The 25,404-nt window shown below is 41.5% G+C and overlaps 1 protein-coding gene across 9 annotated transcripts in view; it reads left to right on the top strand.

The window, feature by feature from the left end:
• LOC136676432 (splicing regulator ARVCF-like) overlaps nt 1-25,404 on the top strand; it is a 292,709-nt gene that overhangs the window by 18,030 nt on the left and 249,275 nt on the right. Inside the window, exon 2 of one of the 9 annotated variants that reach the window (XM_066653442.1) lies at nt 6,752-6,810. The exons of the other annotated variants lie outside the window; for them this stretch is intronic. The gene's annotated coding sequence lies outside the window, so the exon portion shown is untranslated. The remainder of the gene's footprint in view (nt 1-6,751; nt 6,811-25,404) is intronic. 9 annotated transcript variants of the gene reach the window in all.

Genomic DNA, 25,404 nt, shown 5'->3' with positions numbered 1-25,404 from the left:
TGTGCATCTGCTCATTTTTTTAGTAGTTTCCTCTCCTTTCCTGCCCAGAAGCCTGTGGTCAGTTGATGGAGTGGTGAGATCGATGGGCCTCGCCTTTTTTTTTTTTTTTTTTTTTTTTGGCTTGGGTTGTTTTGCTTTGCCCCTGTTGAGAGCAGAGGACTGTGGGAAACAGTTGTCCTAATGATCTTTGCTGTACTGCAGAAGCCTGACCCCTGAAGAGAGAGAGAGAGAGACAGACACAGAGAGAGAGTGAGGATAGCTTTACTCCAGACTTTCTTCAAGGTTCATTCCAAACTCTCTGAAATGTTTGAATTTGACACATTTATGAATTCACATTAGTGGATAACTTTTAAATCCACGTTTCACTACTTCTACCGTCGTCCAAAGATCTCTCACATCACCCCACTGCTGCGTTCCATTCACTGGCTTCCGATAGCTTCCTGCATCAGATTTCAGAATCAGAATCACTTTAATTGGATATATTTAACGACACAAAAGTATACAGTGAAACCCTGATGCTCACCTACAAAAGCATCATGCTCAGAGTCCCTCACTATATGATTGGAATGGTCAAACTTTATCTGTGCCTCCAGGGTTTAATTTGTAAATCATGAGGTAAGGGAACACGGAGAATGGAGTGGTCATGCAAGTGCGCGTGGATCCAGAACATATCGATAGTTGTGTTAATGGATGCACTGGAGGGAGATGGGCAGTTGGTGCTTGATTCACATACATAGGCATCAAGTTGCATGAGAGACAGGCATCAAAACTTTTCTCTCTTGCATCCCAGGTTCTGGAACCTAACACTTCAAACACAGACCCAGCTCTTTGTGCAGTATTTAAATGTCCACTAATCCAGCACTTATCAAACATCTCAAATTGTCTTGTTGTATTTAATTGTATTTGTCTTTTCCAAGCCTTAGCAAATACTGCGGTATGTGATTGCACTTATGACTATAATTTTTTTGCCCACTGCTCAGCTCTACTCACTTTTTGGTACTTGGAACCTGGTTCGTTTTCCCCTGCAACGGTGCCCCATCTAGGATGAATTCCTGCCTTGCGCTTAGTGGTTCCAGGTGAGCTCCAGACTCACCACGATCCTGAACTGGATAAACGGTTACAGATAATGAATGAATGAATGAATGAATGGAGATTGTATAATATAAAAATGAAGAACATATTGCAGAAATGTATTCTTTAGTACTGTGATAGTTAGACCTTCTCTAAAAACCTAGAGGGCACTTAAGGTTCTCCACACTCCTTTAATGCTATATTGGATGCAGCATTCACCAGCTCCTGAAATTCCCTGTACATGAACATTCAGCTCTTTCGGCTCAGATTCCGGTGCTGATTTACAGCCTGTGAAAGATTACTGAAGCACTGGAGCTGAAGTTGTACCTCGGCTCTGCTGCTGTTAATACTGCGGTGCTGATCAAAATTGATTTTGGCGGCCACTGAGCTATGCGAGATTAGAAGGTCGGGTGTGTGTGTGTGTGTGTGAGAGAGAGAGAGAACGCGCACGAGAGAAAGGGTAAGCAGCAGGCACATGTGCATGCACTGGCAGGGAGTGCATATGTGAAATACGACTCGCATGCAGAACACCAGCTTGCACGTTGCACTTTCCTTTCTGCTGATTTTCACATTAAATGAACACTGTAACCGTATGTCCACAGTGAAATGGCTTGAGAGATATGCTGATGCATGCTGAGGCACGAGGGAAGCTTGGTGAAGCGTAAATAGAAATCTCAGAACAGCAGGTGGCAGCACAATCTGATCACGTCAAACAGCTGAAGACCAGAATTTAAGAGGAAGGAGGTGGGACTGCTAGAGGTTGCAGTCTTGCATGGCGGCAAAGCTTGTACCAGTTCATTCTCAATATGCACATAGTCAGACCATGCTAGAAGTTTTTTTTTTCTAGCAGTTTTCTAGAACTTTCTGCCTTAAAGTAGTGGACAGGGCTGTTGTTAGCAGGAGACTTCACTGAATCATTTGTGTGTGTTCATTTAGCATAAAGAGATCTTATATATATATATATATATATATATTTCCAATTAAAATACACATAGCACATTTTTTTAAATGAAATTTAAAACTATTTCAGTGAATGACACTTGCTGCATTTTGGATTGCTCAGTCTATAAATATTAGCTGAGCTTGTTAGCATGTTAGATAACCCTGCTTATTCTAGTGAGGATATTATAAGGCTTCAGTTAGCCCAAAGAGAATTGGAATGAGTGTGTTGTGTTGATCTTGGGCTAACAGTTAAGTTAACAAGGGACATTTCTGAAATTATATTTCTGTTGTCTCCATCATGGAGAGTGGCGTAAATATGGAAGCTAGGTGAGTGCAAAAATGATTCAAAAAGTGAACAGGCTCCAGGTTGACATGCTGTCTGTGAAAGGGAGTTATGCCAAAACATTCAAAACCATGTGCTCTATACTTATTTGAACAGTAGATACAATGACTACCATTTCGGTGAACTGACAGGTGATGTTTGGGGTGGGTGGGGGGGGGGGCATTGATTGAAAGACATTGTAATGTAGAGATTTGGCGTTTTGCTGAACCTCCAGGCCTGTGTTAATTTCCTCATCCACAAACAGGACTGTTGGCTCTACCAGAGCTTTCACAGACAGCGTGATAATTGCAGAAATGTTTCATAAACGGATAATCTGCGATACAGTTGGTATCTGTTTCCGAGCTCCCTTTGAGGAGCTCTGGCCTTGTTCCAAAGGCATCACTCATAATTAGGCTCCGCATTTATTTGCATTTTCTGGAGCAGCGACGGAACAAAATGCAAAACATATTCAGCAGGCGCTCGTTTCTTTGGTAATGAGTATGCAGTCCATCATAGGCTGGTCTAGACAATGACAATGATGATGATTGTATACAATCATCATCTGCATTTTACACTGGGCAGAAGTTGTGGACACTAGGGAACCTATCCTAAGCAATCTCATATTCACTGTGCAGTGCTGTATTATGAGGCATCTTGTTGTTCTGCAGTAGTGTCCAAGTCCAACGGCATAGTGGGAACTGTCCACAATCTTATAGTGCAAACGATGCACCCTAGTGAGCACAGAATTCCCACAGTGGCCTGTGTTGTGACCAAATGTTTGCAAATTCCTGCTCACCCAAAGTTTCTTCTCAAATGGGGAGATTGGGTGCATTTTTTTTACTCTTCTTTGAAGGCTTCACATTAGATCTTGGAAGTATTCTTGTGGCCATAGACATTAGTGAGTGGCAATATCATGATATTTACTCCATTATCCAATACACCCTGGAGGGGACGCCAGTCCTTCACAGGGCAACACACACACACACACACATTCACTCACACCTACGGACACTTTCGAATCGCCAATCCACCTACCAACGTGTGTTTTTGGACTGTGGGAGGAAACCGGAGCACCCGGAGGAAACCCACGCGTACACGGGGAGAACACACCAACTCCTCACAGGACTGTCACCCGGAGGAAACCCACGCGGACACTGGGAGAACACACCAACTCCTCACAGACAGTCACCCGGAGCGGGAATCGAACCCACAACCTCCAGGCCCCTGGAGCTGTGTGACTGCGACACTACCTGCTGCACCACCGTGCCGCCCTGATATTTACTCCATGCATGTCAAATCAGAATATCACTATTATTAGAATATTGATATTAGAAAATGTATATTATCTCAGTGAAGTCAGGTACTGATAATTGGTGTTTAAAAGAACCCTATGTAGTATTTTACTTTGAAATTACAGCTTTAAAATCATTGCGGTGCTTCACTGACCTCCAGTAGGGAGAATAGAGCCTCTATTGTTGCTATTCTGGGCTCAGCACCACAGAAACTGCACTATGTAACTTTTGGAGGAGAATAGGAAACAACCCCACAACCCTCTCAACTCTGTGTGCTGTGAAAAACTGAGCCCAGGAGCACAAATAGCAGCCCTTGTCTGATCTTTAAATGATGCGGCACATTGTCCATACTGGCATTTTGTCATTTGTCATTCTTGTCATTTTAAAGCTTAAACATTTCTTTTTCTTCAGGTTCTTTGCATGGAGCATGACGGGTGGTTTTTAAGGTGGTATGAAACATATAACGAGGGAGTTGTAGCACTTGATAACCCACATGAACAGTGCTTATAAACCTTGTGTACTATTTCAACTAGAAACAGCTAATTATTTCCACACAGAGACAATGCTCCACAGAACACCGCAGGGGATCAAAGGAAAACAATAGTGTTTATAACACCTATTTATTCCAAATGTATCCTTCTTATTATTTGTCAAATGTTTATTCCTCTCAAACCACAAGCCCTTTAGACTATTATTGGCTGGAAGGGTTTTTTGCTTGCCAAAATGTGGACACCTATATAGAACACGACATAAGCCATGGAATAAGTGAGCCTGAGACAGGAGAGGGTTGTGTAAGCCCTATCCGCTGAAGCCCACCGAGTGCTGTATTGATCTGCTAGCATGCTAATCTCTGCACTTTTTCTGCTTCAAACGCACTGTAGCGCAGGGGCGCCACGGAAACACTGCAGTGTTTATTCACAGCAATTTATGCCTGTATTGAGGGGAGGGGGAGGGGCACGGCGATGAGATGAGGTAAAAGAGAGATGGAGAGAGAATACTATTTTTTTTTTTTTAAATAGAGGAAGAAAGAGAGATGGAGCGAGAAAAGGAAGTAGGGAGGAGCGGAAGAAAATCTCTCCATCAGACACTCGCTCATCCATCCACACAGTCCCAGTGGGAGACCTCTCCTACTGTGAGTCTCGTAATAGAGAGAGAGAGAGAGAGATGGAAAGGAATGGTGGAATGCAGAAAGAGTGTGGAAATGAAAAATGAGAAGGATATAGATAAAGAGGGAAAGAAATGACAGAAAAAAGAATATAGAAGTGGGATGAGGTGTCAAGAGAAGGATTAAATAGGGGAAAAAGGAATGAAGGGATGGAAGGAAAGAGTGAATGAAGAGGGGAAGGAAAGACAAAGGAAACAAGGGAGTAAAATGTGAGCGAACGAGGAGAGATGGAGGATTGAGGTAGAAACAGCGAGAGATGTTGGAGAGTGGAAGAAGAGCCAGATGGAGAGAAGGAATAAAAACATTCATGGTAGAGGAAGTGAAAGATAGAGAGAATGTATTAAGAGAGTGAGTGAGAGTGAAAGGAAAGAGATGGAGAAGTAAAAGCATGAGACAAACAGAGAGAAAGAAGAGAGACGGAATAAGTGAAGGAGTAGAGAAGGGGTAAAAGAGAATAGAAAATTACAGAGAGAGAGAGATGTAAAATTCCTAAAAAAAGAGGAACTGCAAGTCACAAAAAAGTGAAAAGGTATGAGGTGGTAATGGAAAAGAGAGAATAAAATGTTTGAGGGAACATTCTGGAAAAGAGAGAGAAAAGAAGAAGGACTCAGAAGAGATTGAGATAGTGGTTAGAAGATGGTGGAGATGGAAGAGGTGATGACAGAAGTGTGAAAGAGGCGAGAGTGGCAGAGAGGGATTGGTGAGGTGAAGGAGGGAAAGGGATAAAATGACAGAGAGAAAGGGAGAGGGAGAGAGACACATGGTTAGTGTCGGGGGAGTAAGGATTGATTTCATCATGCCGTATGAGAAGATTTGAGAGCTGCGCCGGGAGAAGGGGGTGGGGTATCTTATGTTGCACACAATTCAAGGGCAGAGTCTCGCTCCTGCCTGCTGTATTTTGAGACCCCTGGAGACCCCAGACATCCTCCCTCTTTGCGGGAACCTTTGGGACCCTAGATTTGGTAGTTTTAGGCCCCATGTTTTTCCATGTTAGCATTTATTTACCCTATCAGCTCAGAGTTGGAGGTGGGCTATTTTTAAGTCATGATTCAAAGACAGTAACTTTTTTCCTGCCTCCTGTAAATAAACTCCCCCCACCAAGACCCTGGGGACGCCCCAGAGACAAGCTGCTAATCTGTCCTTATGGGACCCTGCAGGATTTGGTTTGCTTCCTATTGTTGGAGTGATTTGATATATTTGTTATGTTGGATTTTGTTGATTCTACAAGGAAGATGATGCTGCGTTCCAGTAAAACTCGGATGTTGGAATTTCGGAGTAGGTAATTTCAACAGGAGCATCACAGTCCCCAAGTTCAGAATCCAAGATGGCTGCATGTGCATCAACAATGTGTAAAAGCAGTAGTTGTTATACTGTATATTATATGGGATAAATCAGCTGGTATATCTTACGGTGCTAAACAGGAACAAGCTAACAATGACAATTTAGGGCATACATTTGACTGAACGTTTAACTGCTCAGCTCAGGTCTGACCTCATTCCCAGCTCAGACATCTGAGTTACCTGGTAAATGGAACAGTATGAGTCCTCTCAATGTCTGTGACCAGCGCCTATGGCCAGTATGGCTTGCAGTATAGTGTTGTCAGTAAGAAACGCTGCATGTTGGCAAAGTGGTTCAGTGTTTTTCAGAAGCACATTGCCAGGTTCATAATCAGGGCCCTATGAAATCTGCTTTATTTTCCCCCCATTTTTCTTTTTTATTGCTTTTTCTTTTCAACATTGAGTTGTTTTTACTACAAATATACAAATCACACTTGTGTATTTTTTTTTTATTGCCGCTATAAAAAACCCAAAATATTATATTTAACATATTATTTGTCCAGTGTGTTCAAGCCAAATACTGTCTATTGCTGGCAATAATTACTAGACATAAATAAACAGTGTAAAACGTAACATCCAGCTCTCTGTTTGCTGATCCTGCTCTGGCCTTTGTTTGATCCAGACGTCTGCAGGCCTCTGCTTTGCATCCACATAGGAGACGCAGATGATGGGCATTCAAAGGTAACAAGCAACAGGGAAGACAGCATACCACACCGTCAACCTACAGGTGCAATTGCGCCGCCACATCACTCATGGATTGTGGATTGTGTGTGTTTGTAAAAACCAGGTTGGGTTTTTAAAAAGATTTTCTAATTCTGTGCATTTCACTTGTTTGATCAGAATTCTGTTTTTATTCCTCAGTTCCATCATTCCATCCATGTTCTCGACATTGCAGAAATCATAGCGCTTTGCATACCCGGCCAGTCATGGGAACTCAAAACCCTGTGGTCACTAGCTAGAACATTCCTTGTATATTTATGACATAAAATCTAGGGCTTGATGTTGCATCAGCATCACACTGGGCTTACACTTGTAGTCCCTCTCAGTTCTATATATAATGTGTTATGTTCCTGCCAGGATTAAGAATGAATGGTGTAGCTTTTGAAACGTATAAAGGGGAAATGTTTGAATCTCAATGAATGGTTTTAACAAACAATGACGTGTTATCTGCCAAGTATCCTAAAGGCCTGGATGTATCACAGATTCTGCACCATAGTTGCCTCCATGTCTGGGACCCGCTCTATGGAGCATATACCGATTTATGCAGAGACCATGAAGCAACCTTATTTATCATCTCATATTAGATGCACTTTAGTATACAAGTATTGCAACAATAACGTATGATCATTTTTCAGAAACAGTGTCTACTGCTTTTAGGTTGTAAAAACAACTGATTGCTCCTTGAAAATAAGTTTTACCAGAGATGGTAGCGTCATATTTATTAGCCCCTCATCTTAACTCAAGCAAAGGCAGTGTGAAGCCCCTGTCTCCTGTGATAAACACTTCATCTTCAGATGTGTTCCACCCTGTCAGGCGGCCTCCAGCCGAGATGGAAAGATTTGACGCTGAGTGTCATGGAGGGGGCTGAGCGTTTGGATAATTTGACACTCGTTTGCTCTATTCATGCCGTTCGGCTTTCTCGTCAATACCAGGACTGTGGGCTGAAAGTAATAGAACACAAACCCGCTGAGACACGTGGCAGAAATGGGGGGAACAATCTCGGTTCTAGGATATGAATATGAAACTGATTCAAATGTAAGAACTCAAATTATTTCCTGCTTTTCAGATTGAAATCCCCATCCTGTAGATCATTTAGCTGTTTGTTATCCACGTCTCAAGGCCAGCCCAAGCCTCCAGGAGTCCAAAACGGGCTTTAGTTAGGCTTCTTATAGCAAGGCCCAATGAAAAAGATTCTTGCTAAGTCTTGTTAGCCAAACAAATATTTCAGTTTGTGGTTGCTCATGTCATGCTGAATGACCATTGGTCATTCAAGGCCAGTGCAACTTCTCGCCTTTGCGATACTGAACTAAAAACCCAACAAACCTGTTGTTTTCCAGGACATGTGGAGACCTGAGCCCTGAGCCCCCCAGTTTCATATTTCATGTTTCTTTAAATAAGAATGAGCCACCGCTCAGTTCAGTGCAAGAGCCTTGAGCGTGGAGCAGAAGCTGTGGGTTTTTTTTTAGCCATTTTCACTCAATCCTCTTTCATATCCTTTCTCGTTTTCTCCATATTTAATCAGTACTTGTGTATCCACTCTTGTTTTTTTTTTTTTGGTCAGTTAACTTCACCTTTGCACTCTCACATATACCCTGGTTCAGTGCTGTGATTGGAGAGACTCAGACGAGATGGCGGAACAATTCGAAAGTCTCTTCACCTGACGTTGGGAGCAGCGCAAATTCAAAACTGTTTGTTTTATCTTAAGTTTCAGGCTTGCACAGCACACAAAAACTGACTGGGTGCTCTAATTTCACAGTTAGTGGAATGGTAGGGGCCAGATCTCCAATTTAATGCGCATATGCACTAAAAAAGAATCTGTTGGTCAGTTATTTGGAGATTATATAAATACTGCATGTGCAATTTAATGGAATTCACTCTTTAGAAGGGGTCGTGATACCTTTTTCTATGTGAAGTGTTGTAAGAGCATAGATTTTTGTGGACTGATGAGTACATCCAGCATCAGTACCTAACCTCAGTAATGATCTTGTAGTTTTACAGTGGAAAACGACATTCACAGAGCATTCTGAGAGTACTACGTTACATTAAATCGTATCGAGACCACAGAAAGCCACAGCAGGTCACATTTGACTGGAAATTCACCCAGAGAAAGGCAGCCAGTCTTTTTGCAAACACATATTAAGGTCAGGTTACCTCAGATAAAGTTATTGTCCTAGCTTCAAACTAGCTGCTGTGTGAAGAGTTTAGTTAACTGACCCCAAGCATGATGCTGAATTCTTTATTTAATTTAATCTATGCAAGTAGAGTGTGAAAGTGTTTATAAGCTGTCTCTCTTTTCACTTTGACCTGCCTTGTACGGGGTGGTGAGTCCACCGCTGTGGAAGAAACTTCTAGAATAAACCCTGAGCTGTAAAGTTGAACAGTAACTGTAAAGCTTCCCAGACATTGTAGCATTCAACTAAGGGCAGCTAGCTACATGTAAGTTTCACAGTGTAACGCAAGGCTTCAAAGCCTAATGATATACAATTATGTGCTAATGTAATCAGTCATCGTTAATGAACTGCTATCAGTTTCAGTGACAATGTAGTAGCAGAGTGATGATTCACGTCTTGTTGAGAGACTAGTGTTTACGTTCACGCCATCCTGATAGTAATGAAGTGACGTGTCACACTGAGCGTGAACTGGAACTGCATGATTCTTTCTGTCCAATTAACTCCTCATGTTCACAGAAAAGTCTTGGGGAATCAGGAATTGAGCTGCTGTGGGTGTTTGTGACATTTGTTTATGGGTAGGACTGCAGGCAAAAGGCCAAATTGAAAAACTAGGGCCTGGCTGATATATCAGTTCCTGATACTATTGGATGATATAAGGGACACATGCTATTATAGAATATCGACAGCTGACTAGTTGATAATAAGGAATAAATAAGCCATAATATAATATTGCTTGGCCTGTTGTATTACTTACTCATTGAGCAGCTTTAGAGAAACTACACTATGATTAAAAAGTTTTGGGCACCTGCTTATCCACGTTTTTTGTTTTATGAAATTTTGGGTCAATGGAAATCCAAAGGAATTTTGTCCCCCCTCTCATTGCAGTTAAAGGTCTTACGCCTCTTCTATGTATTTACACTACTTATTGAAACATGCCTGTGAGAATTTGATTGCATTTAGCCTTAAGAATGAGATCATTAGTGTGGTCAGGTTGTAATGTATGGTTCGTTATGGCCACTCCAACTCATCCCATAGGTATGATCACACTTCCACATCTTCACAACACAAAACTGGAGTGGTTTTTGCCCCTCTGACTGATGCTTGGCATTGAGCGTGGTCATTCTAGGCTTCATCAGAGTATCCCATTTCATATTTCCTTGCAATGTATCTTTCCTTAGAATCACTATCGGTGTCCAAAGTCAGAGAAGTGGGACGAAGATTTTATTTATTTATTATTATTATTATTTTAATTTTTTTTTTTTAAACAACGCTTTTCTCACCTCAAGGCATAAACATGTCCATCATGGCTTTAATGACATCTACCCAGTTGCCATCAGCATCCAGGGGCAAATATTTTTGCAGCTTGGCCTTTTTCCTCCCAACCCTCTACCGGTCAGCACACAGCTGTCCCTTTGTGCTCATATTTTGATATGCAGGAAGTGGATCAGAATGTAATTAAAGTATTTGACAAGTGATGTGACCCCAATTACCTCCCACTGACACTGAGAAGGGAACAAATCTGGAGCTGGAAGATCATTATTTTGGGGACTAATGGAACAGATCCAGAGTTTAGTTAGGGGTTTTTTTTTTCCCTGTTGAGATTTTGTAGGCCATCAAACACCGAAGACGATATGATATTTCAGCCAGGTGCTGACCAATATGAAACGTTTGTAACTGATACCAATTTCAGAGGACTACTGTTGGCGATAAACCGTGATATCCATTAATATAATTTGCTAGTATCTGTCAATCAGCCAGCTTATCTATTGGTCAAGCCATGGTTGAAATGACTCAATGCCCAGTGTATAGCTACATGTTTGTAGCAATCTCTTATAATTAGTGAATTATTATTTAATCAGTAGTCATGTCTCCATGCTCAATTGTAACTTCATTTTTGTGCTCTCACGTATACGCCGGTCCAGCTGTGTGGCTGGCGAGACTCAGGCAAGGGTTAGGTCTCAGCACTTGATGTCAGGAGCAGAGCAATATCACAATTGCTTGTTTATCCCACGTGTTCTGACTTAGTTAGACCACTTAATAGGCTTTGTTTCACATAGGTTCCAGATCCCCAAATGAATGTTATAACGCACTGAAAATGTATTTACGTTTTTTCCTAATATTACCCCTTTAAATTCTCACGCCATTGTTCCAATGTCTAGTTTAAATCCCAGAGGAGGACAAAAGGACAAAGGCTTCTATGTCCTTTTAATTTCCTCATATTTAAGGTCAAATTATACATTGGGACATTTTCATAAGAGTTTAAGAATTTTCATCACTGCTTAAGACTCTATTAGAATAAATTATAACATCGGCCTCAATTAACTCCCTCAGAAGAAAAGTTCTAATGAATTCTTCCACAAGGACGATTTTAATCAAACTGACTCTCAGCGCTTCCCCACTTTTTAAAAGACTTTTCCCATTTTTTTCTCATCTTCTTTTGAGTTTGTTTCTTTTTATTTTTCTATTTTCCCTCCCTCTCTTCTCTCTAGCCGGCTCCCACGAGTGTGTCTTTTTAGGAGATTAAATTTCTCATGGGCGGTGGACAGAGATTAAGCCTATTTTTGGAATTTAATCACTCTGTCGCCAGGGAGCCTCTTTTTTAAAAAAACATTTCAATTCAAAACTATACTTAAGTGCAGTATTAACAGTTGATTTTAGGCTTGACAGAGTGTGTTCAACACTTACAGATATATACACTTTGACAGAAGAGATTACAGCTCTCTATCTTTCCTTCTTTCTTGCTTTCTTTCTCTCTTGCTGTTCTATAATCTTATCTTTCCATTATATATTTCTCTCTCTCTCTCTCTCTCTCTCTCTCTCTCTCTCTCTCAGCCAGGGGTGTCCAAATGTTTTTCAAAGTGGGCTGAATATTATTCATAAATATTTATAATATATTATTATATATTTATAACAGTGTATTCAAAATATGAAAAGCACATATTTACAAAACAGTTTAAATGTATTAAATACTGAATTTCATTTTAGGGCATTAACTGCTACAGGATATGCAGTTACTTCCATCTCTCTTGAAATCGCCAGTTCTCATTGTCAACTTTGAGGTTTCTTTTGCTGCAGGCATCACGAAATATCGTTCTGTGAATTACTTTGCTGACCCACAGAAATGAACGGCGTTTAAATTTAGCTTAGTTCATTAACACAGTGGTGCAGTATCCTATATATTTGCACACTGCTGCCACCGTCAGGTCAAAGGAAAAAGTGCCAGTGGGCCACTAATGACGTACAGGGGGTCCTCGACTTATGACGTTGATCCGTTCCTACGTCGCATCGTAAACCGATTTTCAGTGTAAGTCGGAACATACGTACATACTCTACGTAAATAACATACTGTAAGCACTTATCCTATTCTAACACCTATCCTCCTCGGTCCCGAGCCGCGTAACCGTGCAATCTTCCGCTGCGCCGCGCACACCAAACACGAAGTTCACGTTACGACGTTTACGATGAAAAAACACTTAAGTCGAAACAAGGTTTATACAGTAAATGGGAGATGTTTCGTAACCACAAAACGTCGTAACTCAGGACTGACGTAACCCGATGACCTCCTGTATTCTTAAAAGTGATGCTGCGGGCCAATATCACTTAAGTAATAAGTACTCTCAAACACACCCGAGCACTCGAAATGTGTGGACCGTCTTTGTGTATGTGTGTGTTCTTTATGGAGGGTGCAGTGCATAGATACATTAGTTGTCATTACTCTCTTCCATCTGTACAGCTTGTTCACCTGTATCTGCTGCTGCCTTACAGTCGACTGGCACGAAGACCCTGGGGAGTGGAAATGTCTGCTGCTGTCGAACTAACCTGGGCCCAGTTTCCCAAAAAAGACATCTTGGTGTTAAGATCATCTTAACAGGGAGAGAGAGTGCTCTGTGTGATTCTCACTCAACCACTTAACAAACTTTTTGGAAACTCATAAGCTAACTCTTATAGATTTGTGGCCATGACCTCCTAGGTGCTTGCTTCCCATTTTCCTGGTTCCCTGGTTGAGAGTATTGTACCAGTGACCAATCTAAAGTGCACCTCTCTAACCATTAGACCATGGCTGTCCCATGCTAGTTAAACAATGGTCACAGTTAAGTTGGACAGGAAAGTAAGTGGAGCTATGATACGTGGGGCAGGGGAACAAGATACCTCTGTGGTCGGTGACTATACCTTCATGTCAAACTCTATCTTTATGGATCAAAAAAGCCGGCACTCAGCGAGGCAAGTAAATACACCCCCCTCCAAAACTGCTCCAATGACCACTGGGATATCTGCCTGCTGCTCCAGCTGTGTGTGGGCTCACTGCCCCTAGTCAACTAGTGCTTTTATGTGTGTGTGTGTGTGTGTGTGAAATGGATTAAATGCAGAGGCATTTAAGTTGTTGATTTTGTTACTAGAACCTAACTCTCTTGTTTCCAGATTTTACCAAGATGTGACCATTGGACTAATTTGGTTTAGGAGGGGCTCTGTGTTCCAGCTGACAGTTTGACTCTTTACAGTGTGTAGCTGCATGGTGGATATATTGCTGTGAAGTAGCTTGGTCTTTAGCTTTTATCAGTACCTTGTATTTATCAGCTCCTCTGACCTGATCAGACATCGCTGTGCATGAAAAACAGGTCAGAGATCTGTGGAATCTGATTAGTTTGTGCTGTCACACTGTCATATTTCTGTCAGCTGATATCTTGTGCAGTAATATGATAACCTTTATTTCCCCCACATCCAGCACTGTGATGTTTATTATGTTGAAGACCAAGGATAGACAAAAGTTTATGGACAACTGATTCCATGTTTTTTCTTAAAATAATAAAGCATAACATTTTTTTTCCCCAAAAACACAGCCTATGACCATCTGGGAGGACTTTAGACTCGTGTTGTCATGATACCAAAATTATGACTTTCTCTACGATACCTACCTAAATATCTCAATACCCGATACTGAAACGATACCCTCGCAAAAACCTAAAACATCAGGAGCAGTAATGTACGTTCTCTAAAGCTGAAGACGGTCTGCAAAATCGCTGGTATCTGCTTGTTAAGTGTGACGTCACGTGACGTTAAGCCAATTCTGGGTCCAATCGCACCTTCAGCCCTGTGTCACACATTCATAAGGCTTGTTTACGGTTTGAATTCTGTGATTTCAGTTCAGAAAAATGAATTCATTCAAAATAAAGGGAAGCGAACGTGTCTTTGGCAGCACTTTTTGCACATTTTACAGCTCCTCCTGATCAGTGTGAGTTGCCGTGTGGACGGACTGTGCTGCTCCGTCTCTGGAGCCGCTTTAAGGGAGCTGTCTCTCCGGCTCACGGTCAGTCCCGGTGTTCTAACGAGTCGTGCTACCGGCGATTCTCTTCTATAAAACGTAGCTAAGGTTTGTACAGAAAGTCACTGGCGCTAGTCTTTTTTGTTTTTTTAAATAACTCGCTAGAAGGTCTGAAAAGTCGCTAAAACTAGCGGCAAAATCATTAAGGGAGGGAGAGGAGGCAAAGCGCTGCGGGCGTACACTGCCTAGGGTGACCAGAGGTCCCCTTTCACCCGGACATGTCCTCTTTTTTACACTTAAAAAATGTTCGGGCGGAATTTCACAAACGTCCGGCATTTTGTTTTTCTAGCGCTTACATAGAACTTCGAGAAGGTTCGTTCACAAACTAGTCCCGCCCTCCCCTACTCCGATTGGTTCGCTTGAGTGAGAAGGGGGCGTGGTGAATTAGCCTAAAATCTTCTAATTGGACGGTCTGACTGTAGAGCTACCGTTATTGGTCGATAACGTTCTCTGTAAGGTTATCTTCTGTGAGGAATTAATGGCAGCCATGAGAACTTCTCTAGGGTTAGGTACTGACAGATTAATTCTGGATCACAAATCATCCCGAACATATTGGATAGTGCACAATCATTCCAAAGAACACAGTTCTACTGCTCCACTGTGCACTGTGTATAAAGTAACTGAATTCATTAATTATAGAGTGTTCAAACATGTCTGGACATGTAGTGCATATAGGAGTGTGTGAGAGAGTGATATTTAATCTACCAATGGGACGAAGACGCATCCCATCAGCCTACACTTCCTCCAGCTTTAGCCACCTTCTCAGGACATGAAGGGAATCTAAAGGACACCCAATTAGCGAAGCCATTCAGTCCTCAGGGACACATTCAGTCAGCAGCACAACTGATCGAGAGGAAGAGGGTGATTAGTGAATACAGTCAGTTCAGAGTTCTTCCTCTGAGGTCATTTAACCTTCAAAGGAACTCTTCCCCTAAGTCCTCATCTTTTACGGCTCGTTTCTGTCTGTTTATTTATGTGTTTATTTTTGGCTCTGTGTATGATTTTTATCTTTCCTTTGTTCTTTTTTCTCACATCTAATTCCTGTTTTTGTTTAGTCCCTCACTCTTTCTGGATCTTGTTTATCTTTTTGTCTTTCTGTCTTGCTTCATTTGAGTCTGTCTCTTTCTTGCTCCCTCTCTCTTTTTGAGGAGTCAAGGCTCTTGTGGTTTTTGACAGAAAGGGATTTTTAGTCCCACCATGCATGAAGCATGTCTGTTATATTTAGGCTTTAATTCGATGTCCGTGGTGGTGGTGTTAGTGTGTTTCTTGCGTTATTATGAGTGGATCAGACACAGCAGTGCTACTGAAGTTGTTAAACACCGTGTCCAATCACTGTCCACTCTTTTAGACACACCTATCTCGTTTGTCCACCTTATAGATGAAAAGTCACAGATAGTATCTCATCTGCTGCTGCACAGTTAGTATTGGTCAACTTTTTTTTTTTCTTCAAATTTGGTATATATTTAATTTGTTTTTCTAATTTTCTAATTCAGAATTTCAAATTTTTAATCAGAATTTCTGAAAAATGAAAAAATGACTATTCCATTTTCTCATTTTCCCTTTTACTGCACCTTGTAATGAAAGTGATAGGACTGTACCATCACAGCGGGGGGAGACCAACCTGCTGTACCTCTCTGCACGTTAACCACAGACTGCTCACCAAACAGCGAATAATGTCTGCTATTCAGATACACAGCAGCTGTGCCAGCATTTACACAATACACATAAACAATTAGATTTTACTTTTTAATATCATTTTAATATTGGGAACAGTGTGACTTTCATTCAGGTTATGGGGTTTGCTCTGGTTTAAGGGTAATAACAATTATTTTTCAACAAATGAATATTGATTTTGTGATTAAAACTCAGTAAATAACGTCTAATTAAAGTTAAGAGTCAAGTTTTTCTGTGCTTTTCCACAAGAAACACCGCTACAGACGCGCCCAGGGAAGCCTACATGGCGTGACTGCCTTTTCTTGAAGTGTAGATAGTTTGCCCACACTGCCCGAGTAAATGCTGACCCTGCTGCTCCGTGTGTCTCTGTATAATGTCAACCCTTAACAAGTATGAAAACGTTATCCGCTGCTTAGTGAAAAGTCTGTGGTTTAAATTCAGAGAGCATGTCACCCCCGCTGTGATGGTACAGTCCTATCACTTTCATTACAAGACGCAGTAAAGGGGAAAATGAGAAAATGTAGGAGTCATTTTTCAATTTTTTAAAAATTCAGATTTTGAGGAGCAGAAATGAAGAATAAGAAAATTGTAAAAACAAATGAAATCCCATTTTCTTTTCTTACTCTACAAAATAAAGAAAATGAAATTTAAAACCCAATTTTCTATGTTTGTATTTAGTCTCAAACGATCAGAAACTGATAAACCTTACACTGACCATGAACCCGCTGCTCTGTGGTGGCCTTGCGAGGGTGAAGAGGTGCTAATAAAGTTAGAGTAGCAGATGGACTACAGTGAGTAAAGGAAGGTTGGCTTGTGTTACTGAAAGGATGTTAATTATAGCAGAGATGGAGCTGTACATACTGTCCTTCAGAGAGATGTATACGCTTCACTTGGCTGTTACACTTCACCAGTATTCATCACAAACTTCCCGGATGGTTATGAAACCCTGTAGGCCTGCTTGAAGAGAGTAGTACGTGTCTCTTTTGTATTCATCATCCAACGGGGAGCACGTAATTAGAGCTCATTCATGCAGTGCCCTTCCTTTGCCACTCTGTTTCCTGCACGAATGACATCATCTTCAAAGCTGCGGAAGAGGCGGTTTAATCACTGGGGTTTGATATCAAAACATCCTGTTCCCTAATGTAAACAACTGCATTCAAAAACACAACACCAGGCGGGAATACACCCTGGAGGTGGAAGTGGTGTCCCCTAATAAAGTTGACAGTGAAGTGGCTCCACCCATCTCTCGGCATGCAGAGATCCAAACCAGAAAAACACAAGGTACTTTACAGGTACATTACTGTCAGTAAAGGTACAGTGTAAATGTACATTTTTAAAAGTACAACAGTGGTTTTAAAGTCTAGTTGTGATCCATTGGTTTGTCCAAGAGATTAATATCTGTAGGTTTTTGTTATAGTACTGTCCAAAATTGCAGAATTTAAAATAAAAAAAATCGTAGGTCCTGGAGATGAAATGGATTGTATGAATCTACACAAATTAAAAGAATATCTACAATTAATATAGAATATGATACAATTGTTCCCCAACTAGAGGGTACCACCACAGTGAGTTTACTGAGTATTCTAATTACAGTCTTGCATTTGGTGATGACGCAAGGTTGTCATTATTTGCAAAATCATTTTGCGACTAAAAACACAAATGAAAACATCAACCATGAACAAGCTACAGACAGCTTCTTACTCAAATACATCATTCCACCTTAAAAGAGATTTTGCTGAGCACAGTAGTTCCCCACAATCGTGTAGTTTACCTTTAACACATCTTCGACAATGAAACTCTAAGTTGACCAGTTTTAGTATAATCAAATTTGTCAATTGTATGGAGTAATCATTTCAGTATTTCATGTATCAGTTATCACATACATGTCTGACTTGCCAAGGATATTCACTTTGGAAACTAGATTGGGAATTTTGCTCTCGCCAGAAAGGAGCATTAAAACCACACCAAAGCAAATGCTTTAAAGCCAATGTTAGCTTGCCATGACTGTATCTCATACAAGCAGGGCAACACTCGTGTGTGTGTGTGTGTGGGGGTCTTGGTCTTACTCTCGTCTCTTTTTTTTTTTTTTTTTTTTTTTTTTTTTTTTTTTTTTTTTTTTTTTTTTTTTTTTGCTTTGGTTCACACTGGGGCCACTGTCTCCATTTGTAGAACGTGGCACGCAAAAGCACTGGGACTCCACTGGGCCGTGTGAATTATTCACAGCTAACCCGGCACAGAGCGACTGAACCTTTTATAATGCCGATTGACAGCTGCCGTGCACTTATTACTGTCGATAGAAGGCAGACAGTCATCACAGTTATTATCCCCACCCCCACCCCAAAACTTATGCTTCAATAAAAGGTCTGCTAAAAGGTCTGATAAATATATGAGCCAATGCCACTGCAGGAAAGACGATGCTGCTGCCCATCCCATAGCAGTAGATGGAACCCCAGCTAATCTCAGTACACGAAACTGGTCACTACCCAGACAGCAGATATATTTGACCCAAATCTGTCTCACTTTTGGCACTTACAGCTCAGTTATAGCACTGGCAAATGGTGTGGATGGGCTAGACATGGGCCAAATATCGATTTTTGTCCCACAACACACCTGATATCTGACCCATATTTGGTGGACATGTAGCTGATTTGAGCCACTGAGACTCACCCTAAGTCAAAGATGACACTCAAGGCCAAATGTAGGACATGAGAACTGCAGACGTCTACATAGGATTCTCCCTGTTGCTAATCAATCACTGGGCAGTTTTCTGTTCAAACCTAGCTTAGGGTTTGCGGTGTTCTGTCCGGTTGTAGCACATGGCTTTGTAATTTCCTAGTGCAGAACTTAATTCTAATCCTGCCTGACTAGGCTCCACTGTACATAGAGAACATGGCACTTTCCTAGACTTGTTGTAGGATACTACTTGTCAGTTCTAACCAGTTAGAGAGGCCTCTACTAGAAACGCCCGTTTCCAGCCAGTCCCAGCACAGTGTGGGGTCTTACTTAGCCAGGGTGAAAATTCTACTAGGATTTGTTCCAGTATGGGTGTGGAAAAAAACCCATTTCTTCATATTCTTATATCCACACACTGACGTTTTAACCTCTGTTCAGACACTTGGCCTTTATAGAAACCTTAAATCAGCTTATTTTTTATCGCCTAGTTCTAGCGCTGTCAGCGGTTCTTTAAAATTGTGTTTGGTCTCGGATATTTAAAGACTTCTCACGACCCGTGGCTGTATTTCACTAGACAGTAAAAGACACCACACCACTCTACAGCCGCCTATATATTAATGTCATGGCCGTGTAATAATGTCAGGCCCGATGGAGGGAGCTTTGAGGAATTGCCTAAAGAGGGGTCTTCATCTCCACGCAGGTTATTGCTGGAGAACGGGGCTAGAAAGGAATCCTTGTGATAACAGACTTTTGTTTGTAAATGCACTCCGGTGGCTGTAAAGCTGCGAGCTTTAAATAATCAGATAGTCCACGGATGCTGAATGCGAAGGGATGATCTCGCCCCTGCAATACCCTTTGGTTTTATCAGAGACTCCGAGCCTGTGACATGTGGATTATGGAAGCGCCTTTGCTCTGAGAGACGACTCGCAGCTTAATGCACTGCTGCTCTTTCACTCTGACCCTGTTTGTTCATTTGCATTTGACATTCTGCAACATGAAAAGTTTTGAAAAGGCTAGTTTCAGGTTTGTAAAGATATTTGAAATTTTAGCAGAGCTGCAATGAATAGAAAAGAAATACTGCAGTCTAGAAATATCTATAGGTCGGTATCAACCTTAGTCACAAGCTGTGATCCTTATATTGTTCCCTCATTGCAGATGTCAATATCTGTGAGTTTTTATGCAGTTAAGCAGATTCAAGTAGGTCATCTTTTTGTATTCCCATAGCAACAGCATCAGATTACATATGCAGCACTGTGCAAAATCAGAGATCACACGTCGTGTCTCCTGTTTCTAGTCAAAATGCCCATGTTTAAAAGGTCTTCATTTTCTGTTGATCGTTTTACAAACCCCATTAACAGAAAAGTAAATAAATGTAAATAAAAAGAGAACGCAAACCTTTTCAAGCTTTTAACGGGAAATGGTACAAAGTCAACATTTCAATTATTGAAACCGAGAAAGTTTGTTTTTGAAAAATGTTTGCTTATTTTGAATTTGATGTGTTGCTTCACGGCTCCTTTAAACAACACCCTGTAAACATTTGGGAACTTACGAAACCAATTGTCGTAGTCTTGAAAGTGAAATTTAGCTTATTCTAGGATTTCACCTGCTCAACATCACAGGACCTCTCATAGTGTTTTTGTTATTTCATATTCATATCAATAATTGTGATTTGAAAAACATTTTTCACTGGGGCGGCACGGTGGCGCAGCAGGTAGTGTCGCAGTCACACAGCTCCAGGGACCTGAAAGTTGTGGGTATGAGTCCCACTCCGGGTGACTGTCTGTGAGGAGTGTGGTGTGTTCTCCCTGTGTCTGCATGAGTTTCCTCTGGGTGCTCCGGTTTCCTCCCACAGTCCAAAAACACACGTTGGTAGGTGAATTGGTGACTCAAAAGTGTCCGTAGGTGTGAGTGTGTGTTGCCCTGTGAAGGACTGGCGCCCCCTCCAGGGTGTATTCCCGCCTTGCGCCCAATGATTCCAGGTAGGCTCTGGACCCACCGCGACCCTGAACTGGATAAGGGTTACAGATAATGAATGAATGAACATTTCTCACTTTTAACATATGAAATTTTGTACGTGTGCGCTTTTTAATTACACTTAGGGTTTAAATTATTTGCACATTATTGCTTTCTGAGTTTCTAAGTGTTTACATTTTGCATAGCATCTTGACTTTTCTGGAAAGGCAGTTTGTAGATATAACAGTCCATTTGCACAAGGCAGGATGAGTCAATTTTACTGGCGTTGTTGAGAAGTGCTTATTGAACGCCAGGAAACAGATACAATAAACACAACCGAAAGAAGTTGCTGGTGTTCTTAGAACATATGTCTATATGAATTATAAGCCTATAAGAACTTTGGAGGTGTGAAGAAAGGATATTTTCATTGTTTTCACATGAAAGGGAATGAAAAAAGGGTGGTCTCTGACTTTTACAAAGTATTGATTCCGTATTGGGTCTAACTTGTAGATGAGACTCGAACCAGTGACCTCCTGATTCAGGGCCTGTGTACCCAGCTACTGGGAAAGACATTCAAGACCTTTCTACGCTAGGAATGGTCTACTAAAGGTCTCTGAAGTGAGTGTGGACCTAGAGTCAAATTTCTTCCCTACTCAGGCCTATGATCAGCCAGAAAAGTCAATAGTTTCACAGCCGGATGCTGTTATGCTTATTTGTGCTGCTGAATGTGCTGACTGATAGAGGCCAACTGGGGGCCAGTTTCTGAAGTGTTCTTTTCTTCAAAATGCTCCACAGATGAATGAAAACAACCCCCCCCCCTCCTCAGTTCTTTCTGAAGTGGTGTACGTGTTATTGTGTGTGTTATTGGAATACTTGGCAACGTTGCCCAAGCGGACAGGTGGACTGGAGTTCATTTGGATTAGCTTCCTGGCACTCAGAGTGCTGCCATTTTCACACCCCTTTAGCCCCCTTGCACATTTATTCATGGGGCTTTTAATGTTTCCATGACAACACCAAGAAGCATTGGGCCTGCCGGTCTCCATGGTGGTCACTAGAGGGGACAAACGCAATCAAATGCTGGTCACTTTTATTCAGCCCGAATTAGGACCAAATGAAGTCACTGAAATGGAATTCTGCGGAGGGTCCAGCTCCTCGATCAGGATTTTACTTTCTAAACATCTGGCAGAAAGTGGATGGTCATTATCTTGAGGTCAGGGAGACCAGCGCTTCACTTTGGGGCAGTTTTTGTGGGCAGAGATTTTAAGCCGATGCGTAAAGGGAATTAGTAATAAAGATTGTTCACAGAGAATATCACCGGATGCTTAAATGCATACTTTGAGTTGCTTGATGACCTCATGTTCAAATCTGCAAATTTAATAAAGTCTTAATAAATAAATCTGTAAAATATGAAATGCTATGAATAGCAACAAATTGACCTCATTACTTAAATACAAACTGCCAAAAATTAATGGGGCACTTTTTCCAGATTTAAAAATGTATCCAACATTAAATCTTTACACTTATTAGTTGTGTTAGGTCACAGAAATCTGACTTCTATAGAGAACATGATGTATATCTATGTCTTTATTGAACAATGATGTTAGCGCACTCAAAACTTTAACTCTCAAAATCCATCCATCCATCCATTATCTGTAAGCGCTTATCCAATTTAGGGTCACGGTGGGTCCAGAGTCTACCTGGAATCATTGGGCGCAAGGCGGGAATACACCCTGGAGGGGGCGCCAGTCCTTCACAGGGCAACACATACACACACATTCACTCACACACTCACACCTACGGACACTTTCGAGTCGCCAATCCACCTGCAACGTGTGTTTTTGGACTGTGGGAGGAAACCGGAGCACCCGGAGGAAACCCACGCGGACACGGGGAGAACACACCAACTCCTCACAGACAGTCACCCGGAGCTGGAATCGAACCCACAACCTCCAGGCCCCTGGAGCTGTGTGACTGCGACACTGATTGTCACTTGTTTCTGGCCTTTTTTGTGATATGAGGGGAACAGTGTATTTTCTTCCTGGTTGAATTGGTAAGAAGGTGTGGTATGATGCTCTTTCTAGGAGGTAGAAGTGCACCAAAAGAATAAAAGGACGACTCCAGCAGGTGTATTCAATGACCTGATGAAGCCTCAGGGTGAAACTCTGTTAATTTTGAGAGTCTGCAGTTTGTGAGTTTGCCCAGTTTTTTGTACTAAAATAAGTTCTGAGAGTGCAGACTTCTTTTTCTTTATTTTGAACACTTTCTAGAAGTCTACGCACCAATAAATGACTTATCGAAGACTTTGTATATTGTTTAGCCAGCAATTGTGTTTTTCTTTTCTGAACTGATTAGACTTTTTTGGCATTACAGAGACTCATTGATTGATGGCAGTGTGGAACATGGAGGGTAAAGGTAGACGGCAGTGGAGTGAGGTGATGTGTGCAATAAACCTATGAATTAAAACATAAAAGGCAAGAAAATTCAGCACGGTGGCGCAGCAGGTAGTGTCGCAGTCACACAGCTCCAGGGGCCTGGAGGTTGTGGGTTCGATTCCCGCTCCGGGTGACTGTCTGTGAGGAGTTGGTGTGTTCTCCCTGTGTCCACGTGGGTTTCCTCTGGGTGCTCCGGTTTCCTCCCACAGTCCAAAAACACACGTTAGTAGGTGGATTGGTGACTCGAAAGTGTCCGTAGGTGTGAGTTTGTGTGTGTGTGTCTGTGTTGCCCTGTGAAGGACTGGCGCCCCCTCCAGGGTGTATTCCCGCCTTGCGCCCAATGATTCCAGGTAGGCTCTGGACCCACCGCGACCCTGAATTGGATAAGCGCTTACAGATAATGAATGAATGAATGAATGAAAGGCAAGAAAATTGTGCAAATAAACTGTGAAAAGACAATACATTACACAAACAAATTAAGACTGATTAAAAAAGTGAATACTTAATTAGCAATAATTAAAACAAAGTGGTTAACCATCAGAATTTAAACATAAAATGCCATTGAAACCAATAAAATAAATGCAATAAAAAGAGTGGAAGTTTTAAACCTCAGTCATGGCACCTACAAACTGAACTTTTTTGTCTGGATTTATAAAGTGCTACAGACGCAGTCAGGGCACATCTAACACCTTCTGGCAGTTTGTTTGCATTTTGTGCAGGATTAAAGGATAGAGGAGCAACACGTCTGACCCAGTTTCTTTTCTATTTAAATTAGCAGACTGTATATATGTGGAAATGTCTATTTTTCATTTTTACATTCTTCTGTAAAGTGTAACTCACGTGAGATGTATCACGTTGCTTAGAAGTCAGTGAATAAAAGCAGGTCTCCCACGTGTAGTAGCCATGTTTATAACATATAACCTGATACAAACGGGTGTCTAATAATACAACCACTAGGTGTCAGCTCAATGACCGACCGAGCGCTCCTTTAAAGTGACGGCAGGGAGAGACGGAGAGATCACTTCCAGACTTACGTTACACTTCCACCATCAGCAGGGTCATCCATCACCTTGCTCCAGCACTGTCCGTCTCTGAATCTCTGTAAAGATGTCCATTCAGTTGCAATCAGTGCTTGATCTAGAACGTGTTCCCTACAGAGTTCTGGTTTCACACCTTATAAGTCTTTTTTTTTTTTCTTTTTGGATCACGGTGGGTGATACAGAAAAATGTATGACTACAATTTGGTCGTGTTATATGATGATATCATAAAGTGTTCTCCTCCATCTCCGGCACAGATACATGCCTTTTACTCCCAGACTCCACTGAAATTGATATTAAACACTGTAATTCATACTAAACTGCAACGTCTTACTAAACAAAAGAAAATGAAGTGACAAATCACCTTTACACTTGAACTATTACAAGTGGCATGCATTATGTATAATATTCAAGTGCGTTACTGTGCTCCAACTGCAATAGCGCACCACAGTTTGGGGACCACTGCTCTAACCGATGCTTAGCTTTGCATATTGGTTCATATTTTTCATAGAGATTATAGAAGTTCATCTGTATCCACAAACAGTGCACCGTAATGTAGATTAATTCCATCATTTTAAGGGGCTTCTGGGCATAAATCAATGAGCAGGCTACTAACAAATGCAGCAGAAACCATTTTTGGACCAATATGATGGGGCTAATTAACACAGCTATAATTGTGATCAATATTGCGGCGATCCAAACACCGCCTGTTATTTCTGACATCCCCTTCTTTTTCTTCACTCTCTCTAACCCCCAAAACACACCTTTTCCACTGAGGGAAAGCCACGGCTCTGTAATGATCGAACAAAGAGGTCACTCTGTTGCTTTAGTCACAGAGTGATGAGTGTCCAAGTATTTCTGCTTTTGTTTTTGCTTAACGCAGCAGCAGAATGTGTGGTATTTCAGTCAGTGGAATTTCCCAGGCGCCTTTATTTTGTGGATTCGGGAAGTGGTTTTAAGCATTTTCCAGGAACAGTGGTTTGCCCTTTTCTTACGCTCTGTTGCGTGTGTGTGGTGTGTTTTGAAAAGAAAGAAGCCCCCTGTATCTTGGTGGTTTGTCTGTTTCTGTGTAAATAACTGAGCATGAAGTGTTTGGACTTGCGGCGAGAAGGTTTGTTTAAGACCCTGCTCGGCTTTGTAGCGAGCGAGCCTGTGATCAGGAATAGACATAGTTTGTTGTGCTGCGGTTTTATGTTGCACGGTGAAGCTTGGGTTCTTATATTTGCTTCTGCCATCTTCTCAGTTTTCTGAGAGAAAATATAAACTAACCACAGTAGCTGGAGACATTGTAGTG

Source organism: Hoplias malabaricus, chromosome X2 (genome assembly GCF_029633855.1).
Source record: "Hoplias malabaricus isolate fHopMal1 chromosome X2, fHopMal1.hap1, whole genome shotgun sequence".
Classification (NCBI taxonomy): Eukaryota; Metazoa; Chordata; class Actinopteri; order Characiformes; family Erythrinidae; genus Hoplias; species Hoplias malabaricus.
Note: the sequence above shows the minus strand (reverse complement) of the source record. Positions and strands in the feature narration are given on the sequence as shown.